The sequence below is a fragment of the Triticum aestivum genome, chromosome 1B, assembly GCF_018294505.1.
Source record: "Triticum aestivum cultivar Chinese Spring chromosome 1B, IWGSC CS RefSeq v2.1, whole genome shotgun sequence".
NCBI classification, from domain to species: domain Eukaryota; kingdom Viridiplantae; phylum Streptophyta; class Magnoliopsida; order Poales; family Poaceae; genus Triticum; species Triticum aestivum.
The window spans coordinates 486225469-486245342 of record NC_057795.1 but is presented as its reverse complement, the minus strand read 5'-3'; positions in this window follow the sequence as shown (position 1 = coordinate 486245342).

Below are 19874 nucleotides of genomic sequence, written 5' to 3'. Positions count from 1 at the left end.
CACAAAAGATCAAGCTTGGGGATGCCCAAGGCACCCCAAGATAATATTTCAAGACGTCTCAAGCATCCAAGCTTGGGGATGCCCCGGTAGGCATCCCACCTTTCTTCTTCAACAACTATCGGTTAGTATCGGTTGAGCCTAAGTTTTTGCTTCTTCACATGAGTTGTGCTATCCTTGCAATGTCATTTTATTTTGTTTTTCTTTCTGTTTGAATAAAATACCAAGATCTGAAATTCTTTAATGAGAGAGAGTCTTCACAGAGTTACACAATTATTTAGCTACTCATTGATCTTCATTTATATTTTTTGGAGTAGTTTGTCTTTTACTTGTGTGCTTCACTTATATCCTATGAGTAAATGGTTGAATGAGTTGAGTGTCATAAATATGAAATTATATATGTCTCATTTGCTTATCCCGTGGGGAGTAATGACTTCACATATAAAAAGTAGAGGTTGTAAATTTATTGAAGGTTAGCAAGCATTGTATTGGTCATTTGAACAATTCATGAAAGAATATTGAAGGAAGAGAGATTTCACATATAAATATACTATCCTAGACATCTTTTATAATTGTGAGCACTCATTAGGTATGACATGCTAAAGAGTTGATGTTGGACAAGGAAGACAACATAATGGGTTATGTTTTCTCACATCTCAGTTAAATTATATTGTCATGGATCATTCAAACATGTTGAGCTTGCCTTTCCCCCTCATGCTAGCCAAATTCCTTGCACCAAGTAGAGATACTACTTGTGCTTCCAAATATCCTTAAACCTAGTTTTGCCATGAGAGTCCACCATACCTACCTATGGATTGAGTAAGATCCTTCAAGTAAGTTGTCATCGGTGCAAGCAATAAAAATTGCTCTCTAAATATGTATGATCTATTAGTGTGAAGAAAATAAGCTTTATATGATCTTGTTATGGAAGCAATAAAAGCGATGGATTGCATAATAAAGGTCCATATACAAGTGGCAATATAAAGTGACGTTCTTTTGCATTAAGATTTTGTGCATCCAACCATAAAAGTGCATGACAACCTCTGCTTCCCTCTGCGAAGAGCCTATCTTTTACTTTATGTCTTTTACTTTATGCAAGAGTCAAGGTGATCTTCACCTTTCCCTTTTTCATTTTATCCTTTGGCAATCACCTCGTGTTGGAAAGATCCTGATATATATATCTAATTGGATGTAAGTTAGCATGAACTACTATTGTTGACATCACCCAAAGGTGAATACATTGGGAGGCAACACTATAAGCCCCTATCTTTCACAGTGTCCGATTAAAACTCCATAACCATTAGTATTGCGTGAGTGTTAGCAATTGTGGAAGACTATATGATAGTTGAGTATGTGAAGTTTTCTAAATCAAAGCTCTGACATAGACCCTTCCTAAAAATAAGATGAATTGCAATTGTTTGATGACTGAGAACATAGTTTGCTAGTTTTCAAGAAAGTTTATGGTCTATGCTTTAACATGTGAATTGCTTGTTACTTGTACGTGAGAAGTTTTATGATATGAAATACTGTTATGACATATAATCATGCTAGAAAAGGTGATTGAAATTATCATTGATCAAACTTGTGCACCTGCTAGCATTCACACTTCATAAATTCTTTCTTTTATCATTTACCTACTCGAGGACGAGCAGGAATTAAGCTTGGGGATGCTGGTACGTCTCCAACGTATCTATAATTTATGAAGCATTCATGCTATTTTATTATCTATTTTGAATGATTACGGGCTTTATTATACACTTATATATTACTTTTGGGACTAACCTATTAACCGGAGGCCCAACCCATATTGCTGTTTTATTGCCTGTTTCAGTATTTCGAAGAAAAGGAATATCAAATGGAGTCCAAACGGAATGAAACCTTCGGGAGCGTGATTTTTGGAACGAACATGATCCGGGAGACTTGGATTACAAGCTAGGGAAGCTTCGAGGAGGCCAGGAGATAGGAGTGCGCGCCCACCCCCTGGGCGCGCCCTGTTGTCTCGTGGGCCCCTCGAGGCTCCCCCGACCGACTTCTTTTGCCTATATATTCCCTTATACCCTAAAACCATCGAAGATGAAGATAGATCGAAAGTTTCGCCGCCGCAAACCTCTTTAGCCACCAAAAACCTCTCGGGAGCCCGTTCCAGCACCCTGCCGAAGGGGGGATCCCTCACCAGTGGCCATCTTCATCATCCCGGCGCTCTCTATGACGAGGAGGGAGTAGTTCACCCTCGGGGCTGAGGGTATGTACCAGTAGTTATGTGTTTGATCTCTCTCTCTCTCTCTCTCTCGTGTTCTCTCTATGGCACGATCTTGATGTATCACGAGCTTTGCTATTATAGTTGGATGTTATGATGTTTCTCCCCCTCTACTCTCTTATGACGAATTGAGTTTTCCCTTTGAAGTTATCTTACCGGATTGAGTCTAAGGATTTGAGAACACTTGATGTATGTCTTGTCATGCTTATCTATGGTAACAATGGGATATCACGTGATCCTCTTGATGTATGTTTTGGTGATCAACTTGCGGGTTCCGCCCATGAACCTATGCATAGGGGTTGGCACACGTTTTCATCTTGACTCTCCAGAAGAAACTTTGGGGCACTCTTTGAATTACTTTGTGTTGGTTGAATAGATGAATCTGAGATTGTGTGATGCATATCGTATAATCATGCCCACAGACACTTGAGGTGAAAATGGAGTATCTAGGTGACATTAGGGTTTTGGTTGATTTGTGTCTTAAGGTGTTATTCTAGTACGAAATCTTGAATAGATCGATCTGAAAGAATAACTTTGAGGTGGCTTCGTACCCTACCATAATCTCTTCGTTTGTTCTCCGCTATTAGTGGCTTTGGAGTGACTCTTTGTTGCATGTTGAGGGATAGCTATATGATCCAATTATGTTATTATTGTTGAGAGAACTTGCACTAGTGAAAGTATGAACCCTATGCCTTGTTTCCTAGCATTGCAATACCGTTTACGCTCAGTTTTATCATTAGTTACCTTGCTGTTTTTATATTTTGAGATTACAAAAACCAATATCTACCATCCATATTTCACTTGTATCACCATCTCTTCACCGAACTAGTGCACCTATACAATTTACCATTGTATTGGGTGTGTTGGGGACACAAGAGACTCTTTGTTATTTGGTTGTAGGATTGTTTGAGAGATACCATCTTCATCCTACGCCTCCTACGGATTGATAAACCTTAGGTCATCCACTTGAGGGAAATTTGCTACTGTCCTATGAACCTCTGCATTTGGAGGCCCAACAACGTCTACAAGAAGAAGGTTGTGTAGTAGACATCATTCTCCTTGACGGGCACCTTCTTGGTCTCTGGTGGTGCAGCTCTGAATTTCTGGCTTTCGCCGGTGGAGCTCTCTGGCACGTCCTCAACGGGAGCGCAACACGCCGATGAGGTGCGCTTGACAGAGTGGGTGCGAGGGGTCTCGCTGGTCTTTTTCCCTCCCGGGACTCCGTCGGCAGGAGTGGGTGCCTTGGCGGCAGCCGCTACAACTGCTTCCCGGTAGAGTTGGTCGGCGCAAATCAACGCGTCTTTCTTGTCGGAGGGGACGGTGATGATGTTCATCGGCCCGGGCATGTTCAGCATGTTGTAGGCGTAATGTGAAGCTGCCATGAACTTGGCTAGTGCCGGGTGGCCGAGGATCCCATTGTAGGGCAAGGAGATCTTGGCTACATCAAAGACAATCCTCTCCATCCTGTAGTTCAGCTCGCCTCCGAATGGCACAGGCAGCGTGACCTTTCCCTTTGGCTGGCTCCTCCCCGGGTTGACCCCTTGGAACGTGCCCGACTCCTCGAGGTCTCCATCAGGGATCTGCAGCCTCTTGATCACAAGAGGCGAGATCAAGTTCAGACCGGCCCCGCCATCAACTAGCATTCTCGTCACCTTGAGGTTGCGGATTCTTGGTGAAACCAACAATGGCAAGCACCCGCCTGCAGTAGTGCGGTAAGGATGGTCCTCGGTGTCGAAGATGATAGGTGTGCTGGACCACTTCAGCAGCTTCCGTGCATCGAGCGACGGCTCCACCGCTGTGATCTTACACACCCACTGCTTGAGCTGGCGGTGGGATGTATGCAGCGAGGCGCCACCATCGATGCACATGGCTTCTATGGCTTTCTAGAACCCGTGGTCGCCGGACTCACCGTCCTCGTCGTGATCATCGTCTTCCTGCTTCTTGTCGCGGCCCTGGGCGAGCCTCTCTTGTTGTTTATGTTTGCCACGGCGGCCTCGTCGGCCGCCATGCTTCTTGCCACGGCGGCCTCGTCGGCCGCCATGCTTCTTGGCCCTTCTCCTTGTCCCGCCACTCATACTCAGCTTTCTGCTTCTCAGCGAGCAGCTCCACTTGCCGACAGTTCTGGAGGTCATGGCCCTTGGTGCGGTTGATCTTGCAATACTGCTTGTCGGAGCCCCCTGGTTTATCGGTAGCCGCCAAGGCCCGGCAAGCGACACACCCGGTAACCTCCTTGCCGGGGTCACTCGCCTTGGGTTTCTTAGTGGCACCGGTATCGTCGGACCCCTTGATGACAAGCACGGTCTTGCCCTTGCGCTGCCTGTTATGGTGCTGGCCCTTCTTCGCCAGGGTGGCGGTATCATCTGTGGAGTCGGTTTCTACGCCAGCGTCTTCGCCGGGGTACTTCCTTCCCTCTTCAGCCCGATCGCACTGATCGGCCAGAACATAGAGTTCGGCCACATCCTTGACCTTGTTCATCGCCAGCTCCTCACGCATCTTACGATTGCGCACATTCTGATAGGATGCACTGATCATGGTAGCAGGATGAACGTCGGGGATGTTGTACTGCACTCGGCTGAACCTTTGGATGTACTTACGCAAGTTTTCTCCTTCTTTCCGGGGGATGATATGCAAGTCGCTCGCCTGGCCATGAGCTTGGTGGCCTCCAGTAAAGGCGCCAACAAACTCATGACACAAATCCGCCCAAGAAGAAATGGAGTCCACCGGCAAGTGCATCAACCATGACATAACATTGGGCTTGAGTGCCAACATGAAGTAATTGGCAAGCACCTTATCGTCGCGGGCCCCAGCAGCTTGCATCACGATGGTATAGATGCTGAGGAACTCTGACGGGTGAGTCTTGTTGTTGTACTTCTCACTAACGTCGGGCTTGAACATGCGGTGGGAGGGCCACTGGAACTGCCGCAGTTCACGGGTGAAGGCCGGACAACCCACCTCATAGGGTAGGCCACCGTAGCCTCCCGGTGCTGGGTGGTCCGTAGTGGGCCCTGCCCGCCTGTCCGACTGGTGGTGCGCATCACGCCGGCGCTCGATGGTGGTTCAAGCGTCTTCATGAGCTCACTCCCGAAGAACTTGGCGTTGGTCGCGGTGGGTTCACGGGTCGGACGACGCTGTGGAGATATCATCATGAGCATCGTCGCGACGGACCGACACCGCGGTCGCCGGTATGGAAGAGGGGAGTGCACCGTGGTCGCATCGCCTCCGGCCCGACCTCCGCTGGCGTGCGGTGGCTCGTCGGAGCGACGGCCTACAGGTCCCGCCGGCCACAACTCATCATTGTTAGCGATGCCGACGAGGCTCCGGACGGTGGCCCTCCATTCGTCAAGCTTCTCCGCGGCGGGAGAAAAGTCGAGGAGCAGCTGCGCGCGTGCTAGGGCTTCTGCTGGCGTTGGCGGCGGCGAAAGTTGTGTGGACCGCGATGCGCTTCGACTTCTAACCGCGTTATAAGTAGCCCCATCACGGCCCCGCAGTCATCCGCCACCTCCACCAGCACCTCGGCGCGCATGCTGGCCCTCCTCATCATGTGAACGGCGCATGGGACTCTTCCCAGGGCGGCGCCCAGGGTCACTAGTAGGGCGGCGCTGCTCACCGCGCACGACCTGCGAAGAGCGCGCCGTGGGCGCCAGAGTTGGTGTCTTGGAGGTCATCGTGCCGCCGTCTGGCGGCACGACGATGCCCTCGGAGGGCCCCGTGCCGCCTGCGGGGGCCCCGACTCCGTCTATGGAGCTCGCAACGCGTGGCTCGTCGTCTGGCATACGAACGATGCCGCTCACCAGGCCTGGACTGCCAGGGTGATGTGGATGTTCGCAGGCCGCGCCACGGGTTCTGCGTGACTAGCCCGCTACTGGTCCGCACCGGTACTGGCAGTCCGGTCCCGAATGAACCGATCGCCGTGGTCTTCTTCTTCTTAGGAGCCATGGCGATGAAGAACTGCTAGGCCAACTACTAGACCAGATTCTCACAATTGCGCCCCCTACCTGGCGCGCCAAAGATGTTTGGGAAACGACACCTATGGAACCACGAGGATCCCTTCTACAGTTGCGGGGCGCGGGATTGTGAGAAGGGCAGGATTAGTAACTAGCACAAGGATCATTTACCCAGGTTCGGGCCACGAGGAACGCATAAAACCGTAATCATGCTTTGGTGGATGTATTGAGTGTTTCAGAGATCTTGAACTAGCTATGGTGGCTGCGTGGTTCAAAAGAGCCGAATCCCTCTCCAGTAGGCCATGGGCCTCCTTTTATAGTTGAAAGGGGCTGCCACAGTGGCACACAGGAGGTGGAAAGTCCTACAGTACTATGAGTCTATCGCTCGTATTACAGGACAAGGCGAATTTAATGTGTAGCTTAGGTGTCCCTTGCTTTATCGAGGATGGGAGCGAGGCCCGTCCCGTCCGTTGCCGCTCCTCCTCGCTTCGACACGTGCCTTGGCCAGCGATGCATGCGGCGCCATGTCGGCAGGCAAGCAGCTGAGGTGGCGCGATGGTGGAGCCTTCATGAAGATCTGCACGCCGCCACGTAGGCGTGTGCTGAGTTGGCTGCATGTTGCCACGCAGGTGCATGCCCAGCTGGTTGGGCTGACAGCTGCATGCCAACGGCGGTGGAGACCTGGTTAGTGCGGGCCTGGCTGTGGCCCCGCTGACGCCCTTGGCAAGGGTCTTGCCATGGTGCGTTGTTGTCCCCGGCAAGGACCTTGCCGGGGGTCTTGTGGGTTTCCTTGGCATGGATCTTGTCGAGGATCATTGCCTTCCAATCCTCATCTGATCTTGAATATTCTTTGTCTTCACAAAGATCTGCATGCCACCATGGAGGTGCCTCCCGAGCCCTGGCCCAACATGGTTGATGGTGTTGGAGACCGTGGGTTCGAGGGTGGCTCACTCCGCTGGTGTGGGCGAGCCGCCTCGGCAAGGGCCTTGCCGGGGAAACCTGCTTCGTCCATCTGCTCTCCGTGGTCTCGGTCTCTGGCGTTGCGCTGATTGTCTTCTGCCTTCGGCTTCTCTCCGGCTCCCCTCCTTTGCCCTGCTATGTGAGGCCATGGCGCGTGGCTCTGAATGCCCGTGCACAGGTAAAGGGGTCAAAAGGAGAGCCCCTACTTTTGTACACCCACATTCCATCATTCATTTTCTGAGAGAGAACCACCTACTCATGTGTTGAGACCAAGATATTCCATTCCAATCACATAAATCTTGATCTCTAGCCTCCCCCAAGTTGCTTTCCACTCAAATCATCTTTCCACAAAATCCAATCCTACGTGAGAGAGTTGAGTGTTGGGGAGACTATCATTTGAAGCACAAGAGCAAGGAGTTCATAATCAACAAACCATCTATTACCTTTTGGAGGGTGGTGTCTCCTAGATTGGTTTGGTGTCACTTGGGAGCCTCCGTCAAGATTGTGGAGTTGAACCAAGGAGTTTGTACGGGCAAGGAGATCGCCTACTTCGTGAAGATCTACCCTAGTGAGGCAAGTCCTTCGTGGGCGATGGCCATGGTGCGATATACAAGGTTGCTTCTTCGTGGACCCTTCGTGGGTGGAGCCCTCCGTGGACTCGTGCAGCCGTTACCCTTCGTGGGTTGAAGTCTCCATCAACGTGGATGTAAGATAGCACCACCTATCGGAACCACGCCAAAAATCTCCGTGTCTACATTGCATTTGCTCCCTCAAATTCCTTCCTTTACCTTCATGTGCAATGTTTTACATTCTGCTGCTATACTCTTAGAATTGCATGTGTAGGTTGATTGCTTGACTTGTGTAAAGTTGCTAAAATCTTCCAAGACATAAAATTGGGAAAAGGCTAGATTTTTATTTGGTCAAGTAGTCTAATCACCCCCCTCTAGACATACTTTTGACCCTACAACCACTAAGAGAATGGCAACATACATACCATCAAAATATCAAACACATATCAAGCTCACATGATTACTTGCAACATGATTTCTCAAGTGACCTAAAGAACGTAATTAACTAATCACAAATGATAAACATGCTCAAGATCAGAGAGGTATTGAATAGCATAATGGATCTAAACATATAATCTTCCACCAAATAAACCATATAGTAATCAACTACAAGATGTAATCAACACTACTAAGCACCCGCGGGCACCAATCTATAGTTTTGATACAAAGATTGAATGCAAGAGATGAACTAGGGTTTGAGAGGAGTTGGTGCCATGAATATGTTGATGAAGATAACCCTCCCTAAGATGGGATAATTGTTGGTGATGATGATGACGATGATTTCTTCCTCCGGGAGGGTAAAAGTGCTCCTGCCCAAGTTCCGCCTCGAGGCGGCGGCACTTCATCCCGAATGTCCTCCCCTTATTTTTTTCTAGGTCAAAATGACTTATATACCAGAAGATGGGCACCGGAGGTGGGCCGAGGAGGGCAACACCCACTAGGGCATGCCTGGTCCTCCTAGCGCGCCCAGGTGGGTTGTGGCCACCTGGTGGCCCTCCTATGGTACTTATTTGCTCCAGTATTCCTTAAGTATTCCATAAAAAATCCTTGGGGAGTTTCAGCTCATTTGGAGTTGTGCAAAATAAGTAGCTTGACGTAGCTTTTTCAGGTCCAGATTTCCAGCTGCCAGAATTCCCCCCCTTGGTGCATAACTTGCATATTATCAGAGAAAAGGCATTAGAATTACTCCAAAAAGCATTATTATACAATAAAACAACATAAATAACAGTAGGAAAACATGATTCAAAATGGACGTATCAATGGCAAAGAGAGCTTTGACATAGCCTATTCAGTTGGACCTGTTGCCGTCTACTGGCTGACGACAAAGGACTTTGCCATCAGCCTGGCATGCCTTTGCCGTCAGCCATGGCTGACGGCAAAGTGCCTGATTCCTTTAGTGTATTATTATATTTCCTTGTTCATGATAACCTTTTATTATCCATGATATAATTGTATTGACCGAAAACACAAATACATGTGTGGATACATAGACAACAACATGTCCCTAGTAAGCCTCTACCAGACTAGCTCGTTGATCAAAGATGGCCATGGTTTCCTAGCCATGGACATGAGTTGTCATTTGATAACGGGATCACATCATTAGGAGAATGATGTGATGGACAAGACCCAAACTGTGAACGTAGCATATGACCGTATCAAGTTTATTGCTATCGTTTTTCTGCATGTCAAGTATATGTTCCTATGACGATGAGATCATGCAACTCACTGACACCGGAGGAGTGACTTGTGTGTACCAAACGTCGCAACGTAATTGGGTGACTATAAAGGTGCTCTACAGGTATCTCTGAGGGTGTCTCTTGAGTTGGCATGGATAAAGACTAGGATTTGTCACTCCGTATGACAGAGAGGTATCTTAGGGCCCACTCAGTAATACAACATCACAATAAGCTTGCAAGCAATGTGACCATTGAGTTAGTCACGGGATTTTGTATTATGGAACGAGTAAAGAGACTTGCCGGTAACGAGATTGAACTAGGTATGGAGATACCGACGATCGAATATCGGACAAGCAACATACCGATAGACAAAGGGAACTGCATACAGGATCAGCTAAATCCTTGACATCAATGTTTGACCGATAAGATCTTCGTATAATATGTAGGAACCAATATAGGCATCCAGGTCCCGCTATTAGTTATTGACCGTAGAGGTGTCTCGGTCATGTCTGCATAGTTCTCGAACCCACAGGGTCTACACACTTAACATTTGGTGATGGTATAAGTATAGTTGAGTCATTATGGTGGTTACCGAAGGTTGTTCGGAGTCCTGGATGAGATCCCAGACATTACGAGGAACTCCGAAATGGTCGAGAGGTGAAGATCGATATATTGGAAGAAAGGGTATTGGAGTCCTAAATTGTTCCGGAGGTACCGGGTGATGACCAGCGTCACCGAAAGGGGTTTCGGGGGGCTCCGGCAAGTGTTGGGGGCCCCATGGGCCAAGGGGAGGGGCAAACCAGCCCACTAAGGGGCTGAGCGCCCCCTCACCCATCTCACGTAATCGGGAGGGTTGGGGTGCCCCCTAGGGCTTCCCACCTCCCAGCTTGGGGGGCAAGTCACCGAAGGGGAGATCCCATCTGCTCTGGCCGCCCTCCCACTAGGTGAAACCCTAGGGGCGTGATACGTCTCCAACGTATCTATAATTTTTGATTGTTCCATGCTATTATATTACCCGTTTTGGATGTTTATGGGCTTTACTTTACACTTTTATATCATTTTTGGGACTAACCTAGTAACCGGAGGCCCAGCCCGAATTGCTGTTTTTTGCCTATTTTAGTGTTTCGAAGGAAAGGAATATCAAACAGATTCCAAACAGAATGAAACCTTTGGAAGATATCTTTTTGGAACAAACGTGATCCAGGGGACTTGGAGTGGACTTCAAGCAATAGAGGAGGCACGCCCCCCACCCTCGTGGGCCCCTCGAGCGTCCACCGACCTACTTCTTCCTCTTATATATACCCACGTACCCTGAAACCATCGAGGAGCACCACGAAAACCTAATTCCACCACCGTAACCTTCTATATCCGCGAGATCCCATCTTGGAGCCTTCGCCGATGCTCCGCCGGAGGGGGAATCGACCATGGAGGGCCTCTACATTATCTCCAAGGCCCTTCCGATGAGTTGTGATTAGTTTACCATAGACCTTCGGGTCCATAGTTATTAGCTAGATGGCTTCTTCTCTCCCTTTGAATCTCAATACAAAGTTCTCCTCGATCTTCTTGGAGATCTATTCGATGTAACTCTTTTGTGGTGTGTTTGTCGAGATCCGATGAATTGTGGGTTTATGATCAAGTTTATCTATGAGAAATATTTAAATCTCCTCTGAATTCTTTTATGTGTGATTAAGTTATCTTTGCATGTCTCTTCGAATTATCAGTTTGGTTTGGCCTACTAGATTGATCTTTCTTTCAATGGGAGAAGTGCTTAGCTTTGGGTTCAATCTTGCGGTGTCCTTTCCCAGCGACAACAGGGGCACCAAGGCACGTATTGTATTGTTGTCATCGAGGATAAAAAGATGGGCTTTATATCATATTGCATGAGTTTATCCCTCTACATCATGTCATCTTTCTTAATGTGTTACTCTGTTCTTTATGAACTTAATACTCTAGATGCATGCTGGATAGCGGTCGATGTGTGGAGTAATAGTAGTAGATGCAGGCAAGAGTCGGTCTACTTGTCGCGGACGTGATGCCTATATACATGATCATGCGTAGATAATCTCATAATTATTCTCTTTTCTATCAATTGCTCGACAGTAATTTGTTCATCCACCATAATACTTATGCTATCTTGAGAGAAGCCACTAGTGAAACCTATGGCCCCCGGGTCTATCTCTTATCATATAAGCTTTCAATCTTCTTTTATTTGCATCTTTACTTTTCCAATCTATATCATAAAAATACCAAAAATATATTTATCTTATCATATTATCTCTATCAGATCTCACTTTCGCAAGTGGCCGTGAAGGGATTGACAACCCCTTTATTGCGTTGGTTGCGAGTTCTTGTTTGTTTGTGTAGGTGCGTGGGACTTTTGAGGAGCCTCCTACTGGATTGATACTTTGGTTCTCAAAAACTGAGGGAAATACTTACGCTACTTTGCTGCATCACCCTCTCCTCTTCAAGGAAAACCAACACAAGCTCAAGACGTAGCAGGGCGCCACCCCCTCCTCCCTTCCCCTATATATAGAGAGGTAGAGAGAGGGCAGCGACACCCCAGAGCACATCTCCATGCCACGACACTGCCTCTCCTCTCCCTCGCATCCCTCTTCCTCTTCGTAGTGCTTAGCGAAGCTCTGCTGAGATTTCGCCACCAGCACCGCCACCAATCTGTCGTGCTGCTGGAGGATCAAACTACTACTTCACCATCGCTCGCTGGATCGAGGAGGTGAAGGCGTCGTCAAAGTCGTACGTGTGTTGAACACGGAGGTGCCGTTCGTTCGGCACTTGAATCGGGAGTTCGCGGGACGGATCGTGATTGGATCGTGAAGACGTTCGACTACATCAACCACGTTTCTTAATGCTTCCGCTTGGCGGTCTATAAGGGTATGTAGATCCAATCTCTCGTAGATGGTCATCTCCTAGATTGGATCTTGGTGAGTGCAGGAAACTTTTTTGTTTCCCATGCAACGTTCCCCAACAGTGGCATCATGAGCAAGGTTTATGCGTAGATCATGCCGGTGCTTTGGAGATCATGCCGGTGTTTTGGAGATGGAGATCAAAAGCACAAGTTGATGGCCATATCATGTCACTTATGATTTGCATGTGATGTTAATCCTTTTATGCATCTTATTTTGCTTACGACGACGGTAGCATTATAAGGTGATCCCTCACTAAAATTTCAAGATAAAAATTGTGTTCTCCCCAAGTGTGCACCGTTGCAAAAGTTTGTCGTTTTGAAGCACCACGTGATGATTGGGTGTGATAAGACTCTATGTTCACATACAACGGGTGCAAGCCAGTGTTGCACATGCGGAACACTTGGGTTAAACTTGACGAGCCTGACATGTATAGACATGGCCTCAGAACACAAGAGACCCAAAGGTTGAACATGAGTCATATAGCAGATATGATCAACATGGAGATGTTCACCATTGAAACCACCTCATATCACATGATGATCGGACTTGGGTTCGTGAATTTGGATCATATTACACTCGGACAACCGGAGGGATGTTGATTTGAGTGGGAGTTCTTAGGTAATATGATTAATTGAACTCGTTATCACGAATGATAGTCTAAAGTTGCCATTGCAAATTTATGTTGTAGATTGATGGCTCGCGTAGTAGCTCCCCTGAATTTCAATGCATTCCTAGAGAAAGCTAAGCTGAAAGATGATGGAAGTAACTTTGTGGACTGGGCCCGTAATCTGAGGATTATCCTCACGACTTCCCATAAGTCTTATGTCCTTGATGCACCGCTTGGTGCGCCACCCCCTCCAGCGACTGTGGATGTTGTGAACGCCTGGCAGTCACATGTTGATGACTACTCGATAGTTTAGTGCGCCATGTTGTATGGCTTAGAGCCGGAACTTCAACGGCATTTTGAACGTCATGGAGCATATGAGATGTTCCAAGAGTTCAAGTTTATATTTGAGAAGAATGCCTGGATCGAGAGGTATGAGACCTCCGATAAGTTTTATGCTTGCAAGATGGAGGAGAACAGGTCTGTCAGTGAGCACATACTCAGAATGTCTGGGTACTACAACCGTCTGGTTGAATTGGGAATTGAGCTTCCTCCAGAGGCTGTCACTAACAGAGTTCTTCAATCACTACCACCAAGCTACAAGAGCTTTGTGTTGAACGGTAACATGCAAGGGATGAACATGTCAGTCTCCGAGCTATTCGCAATGCTAAAAGTCGCTGAGTCAGACATCCAGAAGGAGCATCAAGTGTTGATGGTGAATAAAACCACTAGTTTCAAGAAGAGCAAGGAAAAGAAGGGAAAATTCAAGAAGGGTGGCAAACAGTTGCTCCTCCCGTGAAGAAACCCAAGGCTGGACTCAAGTTAGAAACTGAGTGATTCTATTGCAAGGGAATTGGCCACTGGAAGTGGAAATGCCCAAGTATCTGGCCGACAAGAAGGGGGCCAACATCAACAAAGGTATATATGATATACATGTTATTGATGTGTACCTTACCAACTCTCATTGTAGTGCCTGGGTATTTGATACCGGTTCAGTTGCTCACATTTGCAACTCAAAGCAGGAACTACGGAATAGATGGAGGCTAGCAAAGGACGAAGTGACGATATGTGTGGGAAATGGTTCCAAGGTTGATGTGATCACCGTCGGGACGCTCACTCTTCAATTACCATCGGGATTAGTGATGAACCTGAATAATTGTTATTTAGTGCCTGCGTTGAGCTTGAACATTATATCTGGATCTTGTTTAATGCGAGATGGTTACTCATTTAAATCAGAGAATAATGGTTGTTCTATTTACATGGGTAATATCTTTTATGGTCATGCACCCATTGTAAGGGGTTTTTGAATCTCGATAGTGATGATACACATGCTCATAACATTGATGCCAAAAGATGCAAAGTTAATAATGATAATACCACTTTCTTGTGGCACTGCCGCGTAGGTCATATTGGTGTAAAGAGCATGAAGAAACTCCATGCTGATGGACTTTTGGAGTCACTTGATTTTGAATCACTTGACACATGCGAACCATGCCTCATGGGCAAGATGACTAAGACCCCGTTTTCTGGAACAATGGAACGGGCAAGTGACTTGTTGGAAATCATACATACTGATGTGTGTGGTCCGATGAGCATTGACGCACGCGGTGGATATCGTTACTTTCTCACCTTCACCGATGACTTGAGTAGATACGAGTATATTTTACTTGATGAAGCATAAGTCTGAAACGTTTGAAAAGTTCAAACAATTTCAGAGTGAAGTTGAGAATCATCGTAACAAGAACATTAAATTCCTATGATCCGATCGAGGGGGAGAATATCTGATTTGTGAGTTTGGCAATCACTTAAGACAATGTGGAATTGTTTCACAGTTGGCACCACCTGGAACACCACAGCGTAATGGTGTGTCTGGACGTCATAATCGTACCTTATTGGATATGGTGCGTTCTATGATGTCTCTTGCCGATCTGCCACTATCATTTGTGGGTTATGTGTTAGAGACAACTACTTTCACTTTAAATAGGGCACTATCTAAGTCTGTGGAGATGATGATGTATGAACTGTGGTTTGGCAAGAAACCTAAGTTGTCGTTTCTTATGGTTTGGGGCTGTGATGCTTATGTCAAAAGGCTTCAACCGGAAAAACTCGAACCCAAAGCATACAAATGCGTCTTCATAGGGTACCCAAAAGAGACAGTTGGATATACCTTCTATCTCAGATCCGAAGTCAAAGTGTTTGTCGCTAAGAATGGGTCCTTTCTCGAGAAAGAGTTTCTCTTGAAAGAATTGAGTGGGAGGAAGATAGAACTTGATGAGGTTGTTGAACCTCTACTTCAACAAGTGAGTAGTGCAGCGCAGAAAGATGTTTCTGTGACACCTACGTCAGTTGAAGAGGAAACTAATGATAGTGATCATGAAGTTTCAGATCAAGTTACTATCGAACCTCGTAGGCCGACAAGGGTACACACAGCTCCTGAGTGGTAGGACAACCCTGTTTTAGAGGTCATGTTGTTGAACAACAATGAACCTACGAGCTATGGAGAAGCGATGGTGGGCCCGGATTCCGACAAATTATTAGAGGCCGTGAAATCCGAGATGGGATCCATGTATGAAAACAAAGTATGGACTTTGGAAGTATTAACTGAAGGGCAAAAGGCCATTCAGAATAAATTGATCTTCAAGAAGAAGACGAACGCGGACGGTAATGTCAGTGTCTATGAAGCTCGACTTATGGAAAAGGGATTTTCACAAGTTCAAGGAGTTGAGTACGATGAGACTTTCTCACCCGTAGCGATGCTTAAGTCTGTCAGAATCATGTTAGCAATAGCTGCATTTTTCGATTATGAAATCTGGTAGATGGATGTCAAAACAGCGTTCCTTAATGGTTTCCTTAAGGAAGAGTTGTATATGATGCAACAGGAAGGATTTGTCGATCCAGAGAATGCTGATAAAGTGTGCAAGCTCCAACGATCCATTTATGGACTGGTGCAAGCATCTTGGAGTTGGAATATTCGTTTTGATGAGGTGATCAAAGCGCTTGGGTTTATACAAGTTTATGGAGAAGCTTGTATTTACAAGAAAGTGAGTGGGAGCTCTATTGCATTTCTGGTGTTATATGTGGATGACATTTTGCTGATTGGAAACAATATAGAACTTTTGGAAAACGTGAAGGAATATTTGAATAAGAGTTTTTCAATGAAGGACCCAGGAGAAGCTGCTTTCATATTAGGCATCAACATCTATAGAGATAGATTAAGACGCTTGATAGGACTTTCACAAAGCACATACCTTGATAAGATTTCAAAGAAGTTCAAAATGGATCAGTCCAAGAAGGGGTTCTTGCATATTTTGCAAGGTGTGAAGTTGAGTCAGACTCAATGCCCGGCGACTACAGAGGATAGAGAAAATATTAGTGTCATCCCCTATGCCTCTGCCATAGGCTCTATCATGTATGCGATGATGTGCACAAGACCGGATGTTAGCCTTGCCATAAGTATGGCTGGAAGGTTTCAAAGTAATCCAGGAGTGGATCACTGGAAAGCGGTGAAGAGTATCCTTAAGTACCTGTAAAGGACTAAGGAAATGTTTCTCGTTTATGGAGGTGATCAAGAGCTCGTCGTAAAGGGTTACGTCGATGCAAGCTTTGACACTAATCCGGGTGACTCTAAGTTTCAAACCAGATACGTATACATTCTGAATGGGGGAGCAGTAAGATGGTGCAGTTCCAAGCAAAGCGTGGTAGCTGGTTCTACATGTGAAGTGGAGTACATAGCTGCCTCAAAGGTAGCAAAGGAAGGTGTTTGGATGAAGCAGTTCATGACAGATCTTGGAGTTGTGCCCAGTGCACTGGACCCGATGACTCTGTTCTGTGACAACAATGGTGTCATTGCTCTAGCCAAGGAACCAAGGTTTCACAAGGGGACTAGACACATAAAGCGATGCTTCAATTCCATCCACGATTACATCAAGGAGGAAGACATAAACATTTGCAAAGTGCATACAGACCTGAATGTTGCAGATCCATTGACTAAACCTCTTCCACGGGCAAAGCACTGTCAACACCAGAACTCTATGGGTGTTAGATTCATTACCATGTAATGCTAGATTATTGACTCTAGTGCAAGTCGGAGACTGTTTGAAATATGCCCTAAAGGCAATAATAAAGTGGTTATTATTATATTTCCTTGTTCATGATAATCATTTATTATCCATGTTTAATTGTATTGAACGGAAACTCAAATACATGTGTGGATACATAGACAACAACATATCCCAAGTAAGCCTCTACCGGACTAGTTCATTGATCAAAGATGGCTATGGTTTCCTAGCCATGGACATGAGTTGTCATTTGATAATGGGATCACATCATTAGGAGAATCATGTGATGGACAAGACCCAAACTGTGAACATAGCATATGATCGTATCGAGTTTATTGCTATCAATTTTCTGCATGTCAAGTATATGATCCTGTGACCATGAGATCATGCAACTCACAGACACCGGAGGAGTGCCTTGTGTGTACCAAACATCGCAATGTAACTAGGTGACTATAAAGGTGCTCTATAGGTATCTCCGAGGGTGTCTTTTGAGTTGGCATGGATCAAGACTGGGATTTGTCACTCCGTATGACAGAGAGGTATCTCAGGGCCCACTCGGTAATACAACATCACCATAAGCTTGCAAGCAATGTGACCAATGAGTTGGTCACGGGATTTTGTATTATGGAACGAGTAAAGAGACTTGCCGGTAACAAGATTGAACTAGGTATGGAGATACCGACGATCGAATCTCGGGTAAGTAACATACCAATAGACAAAGGGAACTGCATACGTGATTAGCTGAATCCTTGACATCGAGGTTCGACCGATAAGATCTTTGTAGAATATGTAGGAACCAATAAGGGCATCCAGGTACCGCTATTGGTTACTGACCGTAGAGGTGTCTCGGTCATGTCTGCATAGTTCTCGAACCCGCACGGTCTACACACTTAACGTTTGGTGACGGTATAAGTATAGTTGAGTCATTATGGTGGTTACCGAAGGTTGTTCAGAGTCCTGGATGAGATTGCAGACATTACAGGAACTCTGGAATGGTCTGGAGGTGAAGATCGATATATTGGACGAAGGGTATTGGAGTCCGAAATTGTTCCGGAGGTATCGGGTGATGACCAGCGTCATCGAAAGGGGTTTCGGGGGGCCCCGACAAGTGTTGGGGGGGCCCATGGGCCAAGGGGAGGGGCCAAACCAGCTCACTAAGGGGCTGAGCACCCCCTCACCCCATCTCACGTAACCAGGAGGGTTGGGGGCGCCCCCTAGGGCTTCCCACCTACCAGCTTGGGGCAAGTCACCCTAGGGGAGATCCCATCTGCCCTGGCCACCGCCCCCTAGGGAAACCCTAGGCGCGCCACCCCGTCCTCCCTTCCCCTATATATAGAGAGGTAGAGAGAGGGCAGCGACACCCCAGAGCACATCTCCACGCCACGGCGCTGCCTCTCCTCTCCCTCACATCCCTCTTCCTCTCCGTAGTGCTTAGCAAAGTTCTGGTGAGATTCCGCCACCACCGCCGCCGCCACGCCGTCGTGCTGTGATACTCCTCCAACGTATCTATAATTTATTATTGTTCCATGCTATTATATTATCCATCTTGGACATCTTATATGCATTTATATGTTATTTTATATGATTCTTGGGACTAACCTATTAACCTAGAGCCTAGTGCCAGTTTCTGTTTTCCCCTTGTTTTTGAGTTTTACAGAAAAGGAATACCAAACGGAGTCCAATTGACCTAAAAATTTATCGAGATTGTTTTTGGACCAGAAGAAGCCCACAGAGCATCGGAGATGGACCAGAAGAGTCCCGAGGCCACCACGAGGGTAGAGGGCACGCCCTACCCCCCTAGGCGTGCCCCCCTACCTCGTGGCTGCCTCGTGGACCCCCTAACTTGTTCCCGACGTTAACACCTCTTATATATCCCCAAACTTCCAGAACAAAACCAAGATCGGGAGTTCCGCCGCCGCAAGCCTGTGTAGCCACAAAACACCAATCGGGACCCTGTTCCGCGCCCTGGCAGAGGGGGATCCATCACCGGTGGCCATGTTCATCATCCCGGCGCTCTCCATGACAAGGAGGGAGTAGTTCACCCTCAGGGCTGAGGGTATGTACCATTAGCTATGTGTTTGCTCTCTCTCTCTCTCTCTCATGTTCTTGATTTGGCACAATCTTGATGTACCGCGAGCTTTGCTACTATAGTTGGATCTTATGATGTTTCTCCCCCTCTACCTTCTTATAATGGATTGAGTTTTGCTTTGAAGTTATCTTATCTGATTGAGTCTTTAAGGATTTGAGAACACTTGATGTATGTCTTGCATGTGCTTATCTGTGGTGGCAATGGGATATTCATGTGATCCACTTGATGTATGTTTTGGTGATCAACTTGCGGGTTCTGTGACCTTCTGAACTTATGCATAGGGGTTGGCACACGTTTTCGTCTTGACTCTCTGGTAGAAACTTTGGGGCACTCTTTGAACTTCTTTGTGTTGGTGTGAATAGATGAATCTGAGATTGTGTGATGCATATTGTATAATCAAACCCGTGGATACTTGTGGTGACATTGGAGTATCTAGGTGACATTAGGGTTTTGGTTGATGTGTGTATTAAGGTGTTATTTTAGTACAAACTCTAGGGTTGTTTGTGACACTTATAGGAATAGCCCAATAGATCAATCAGAAAGAATAACTTTGAGGTGGTTTCATACCCTACAATAATCTCTTCGTTTGTTCTCCGATATTAGTGACTTAGGTGTGACTCTTTGTTGCACATTGATGGATTGTTATATGATCTAATTATGTTATCATTGTTGAGAGAACTTGCACTAGTGAAAGTATGAACCCTAGGCCTTGTTTCCAAGCATTGCAATACCGTTTTCGCCCACTTTTACTACTTGCTACCTTCCTGTTTTTATAATTTCAGATTACAAAAACCTA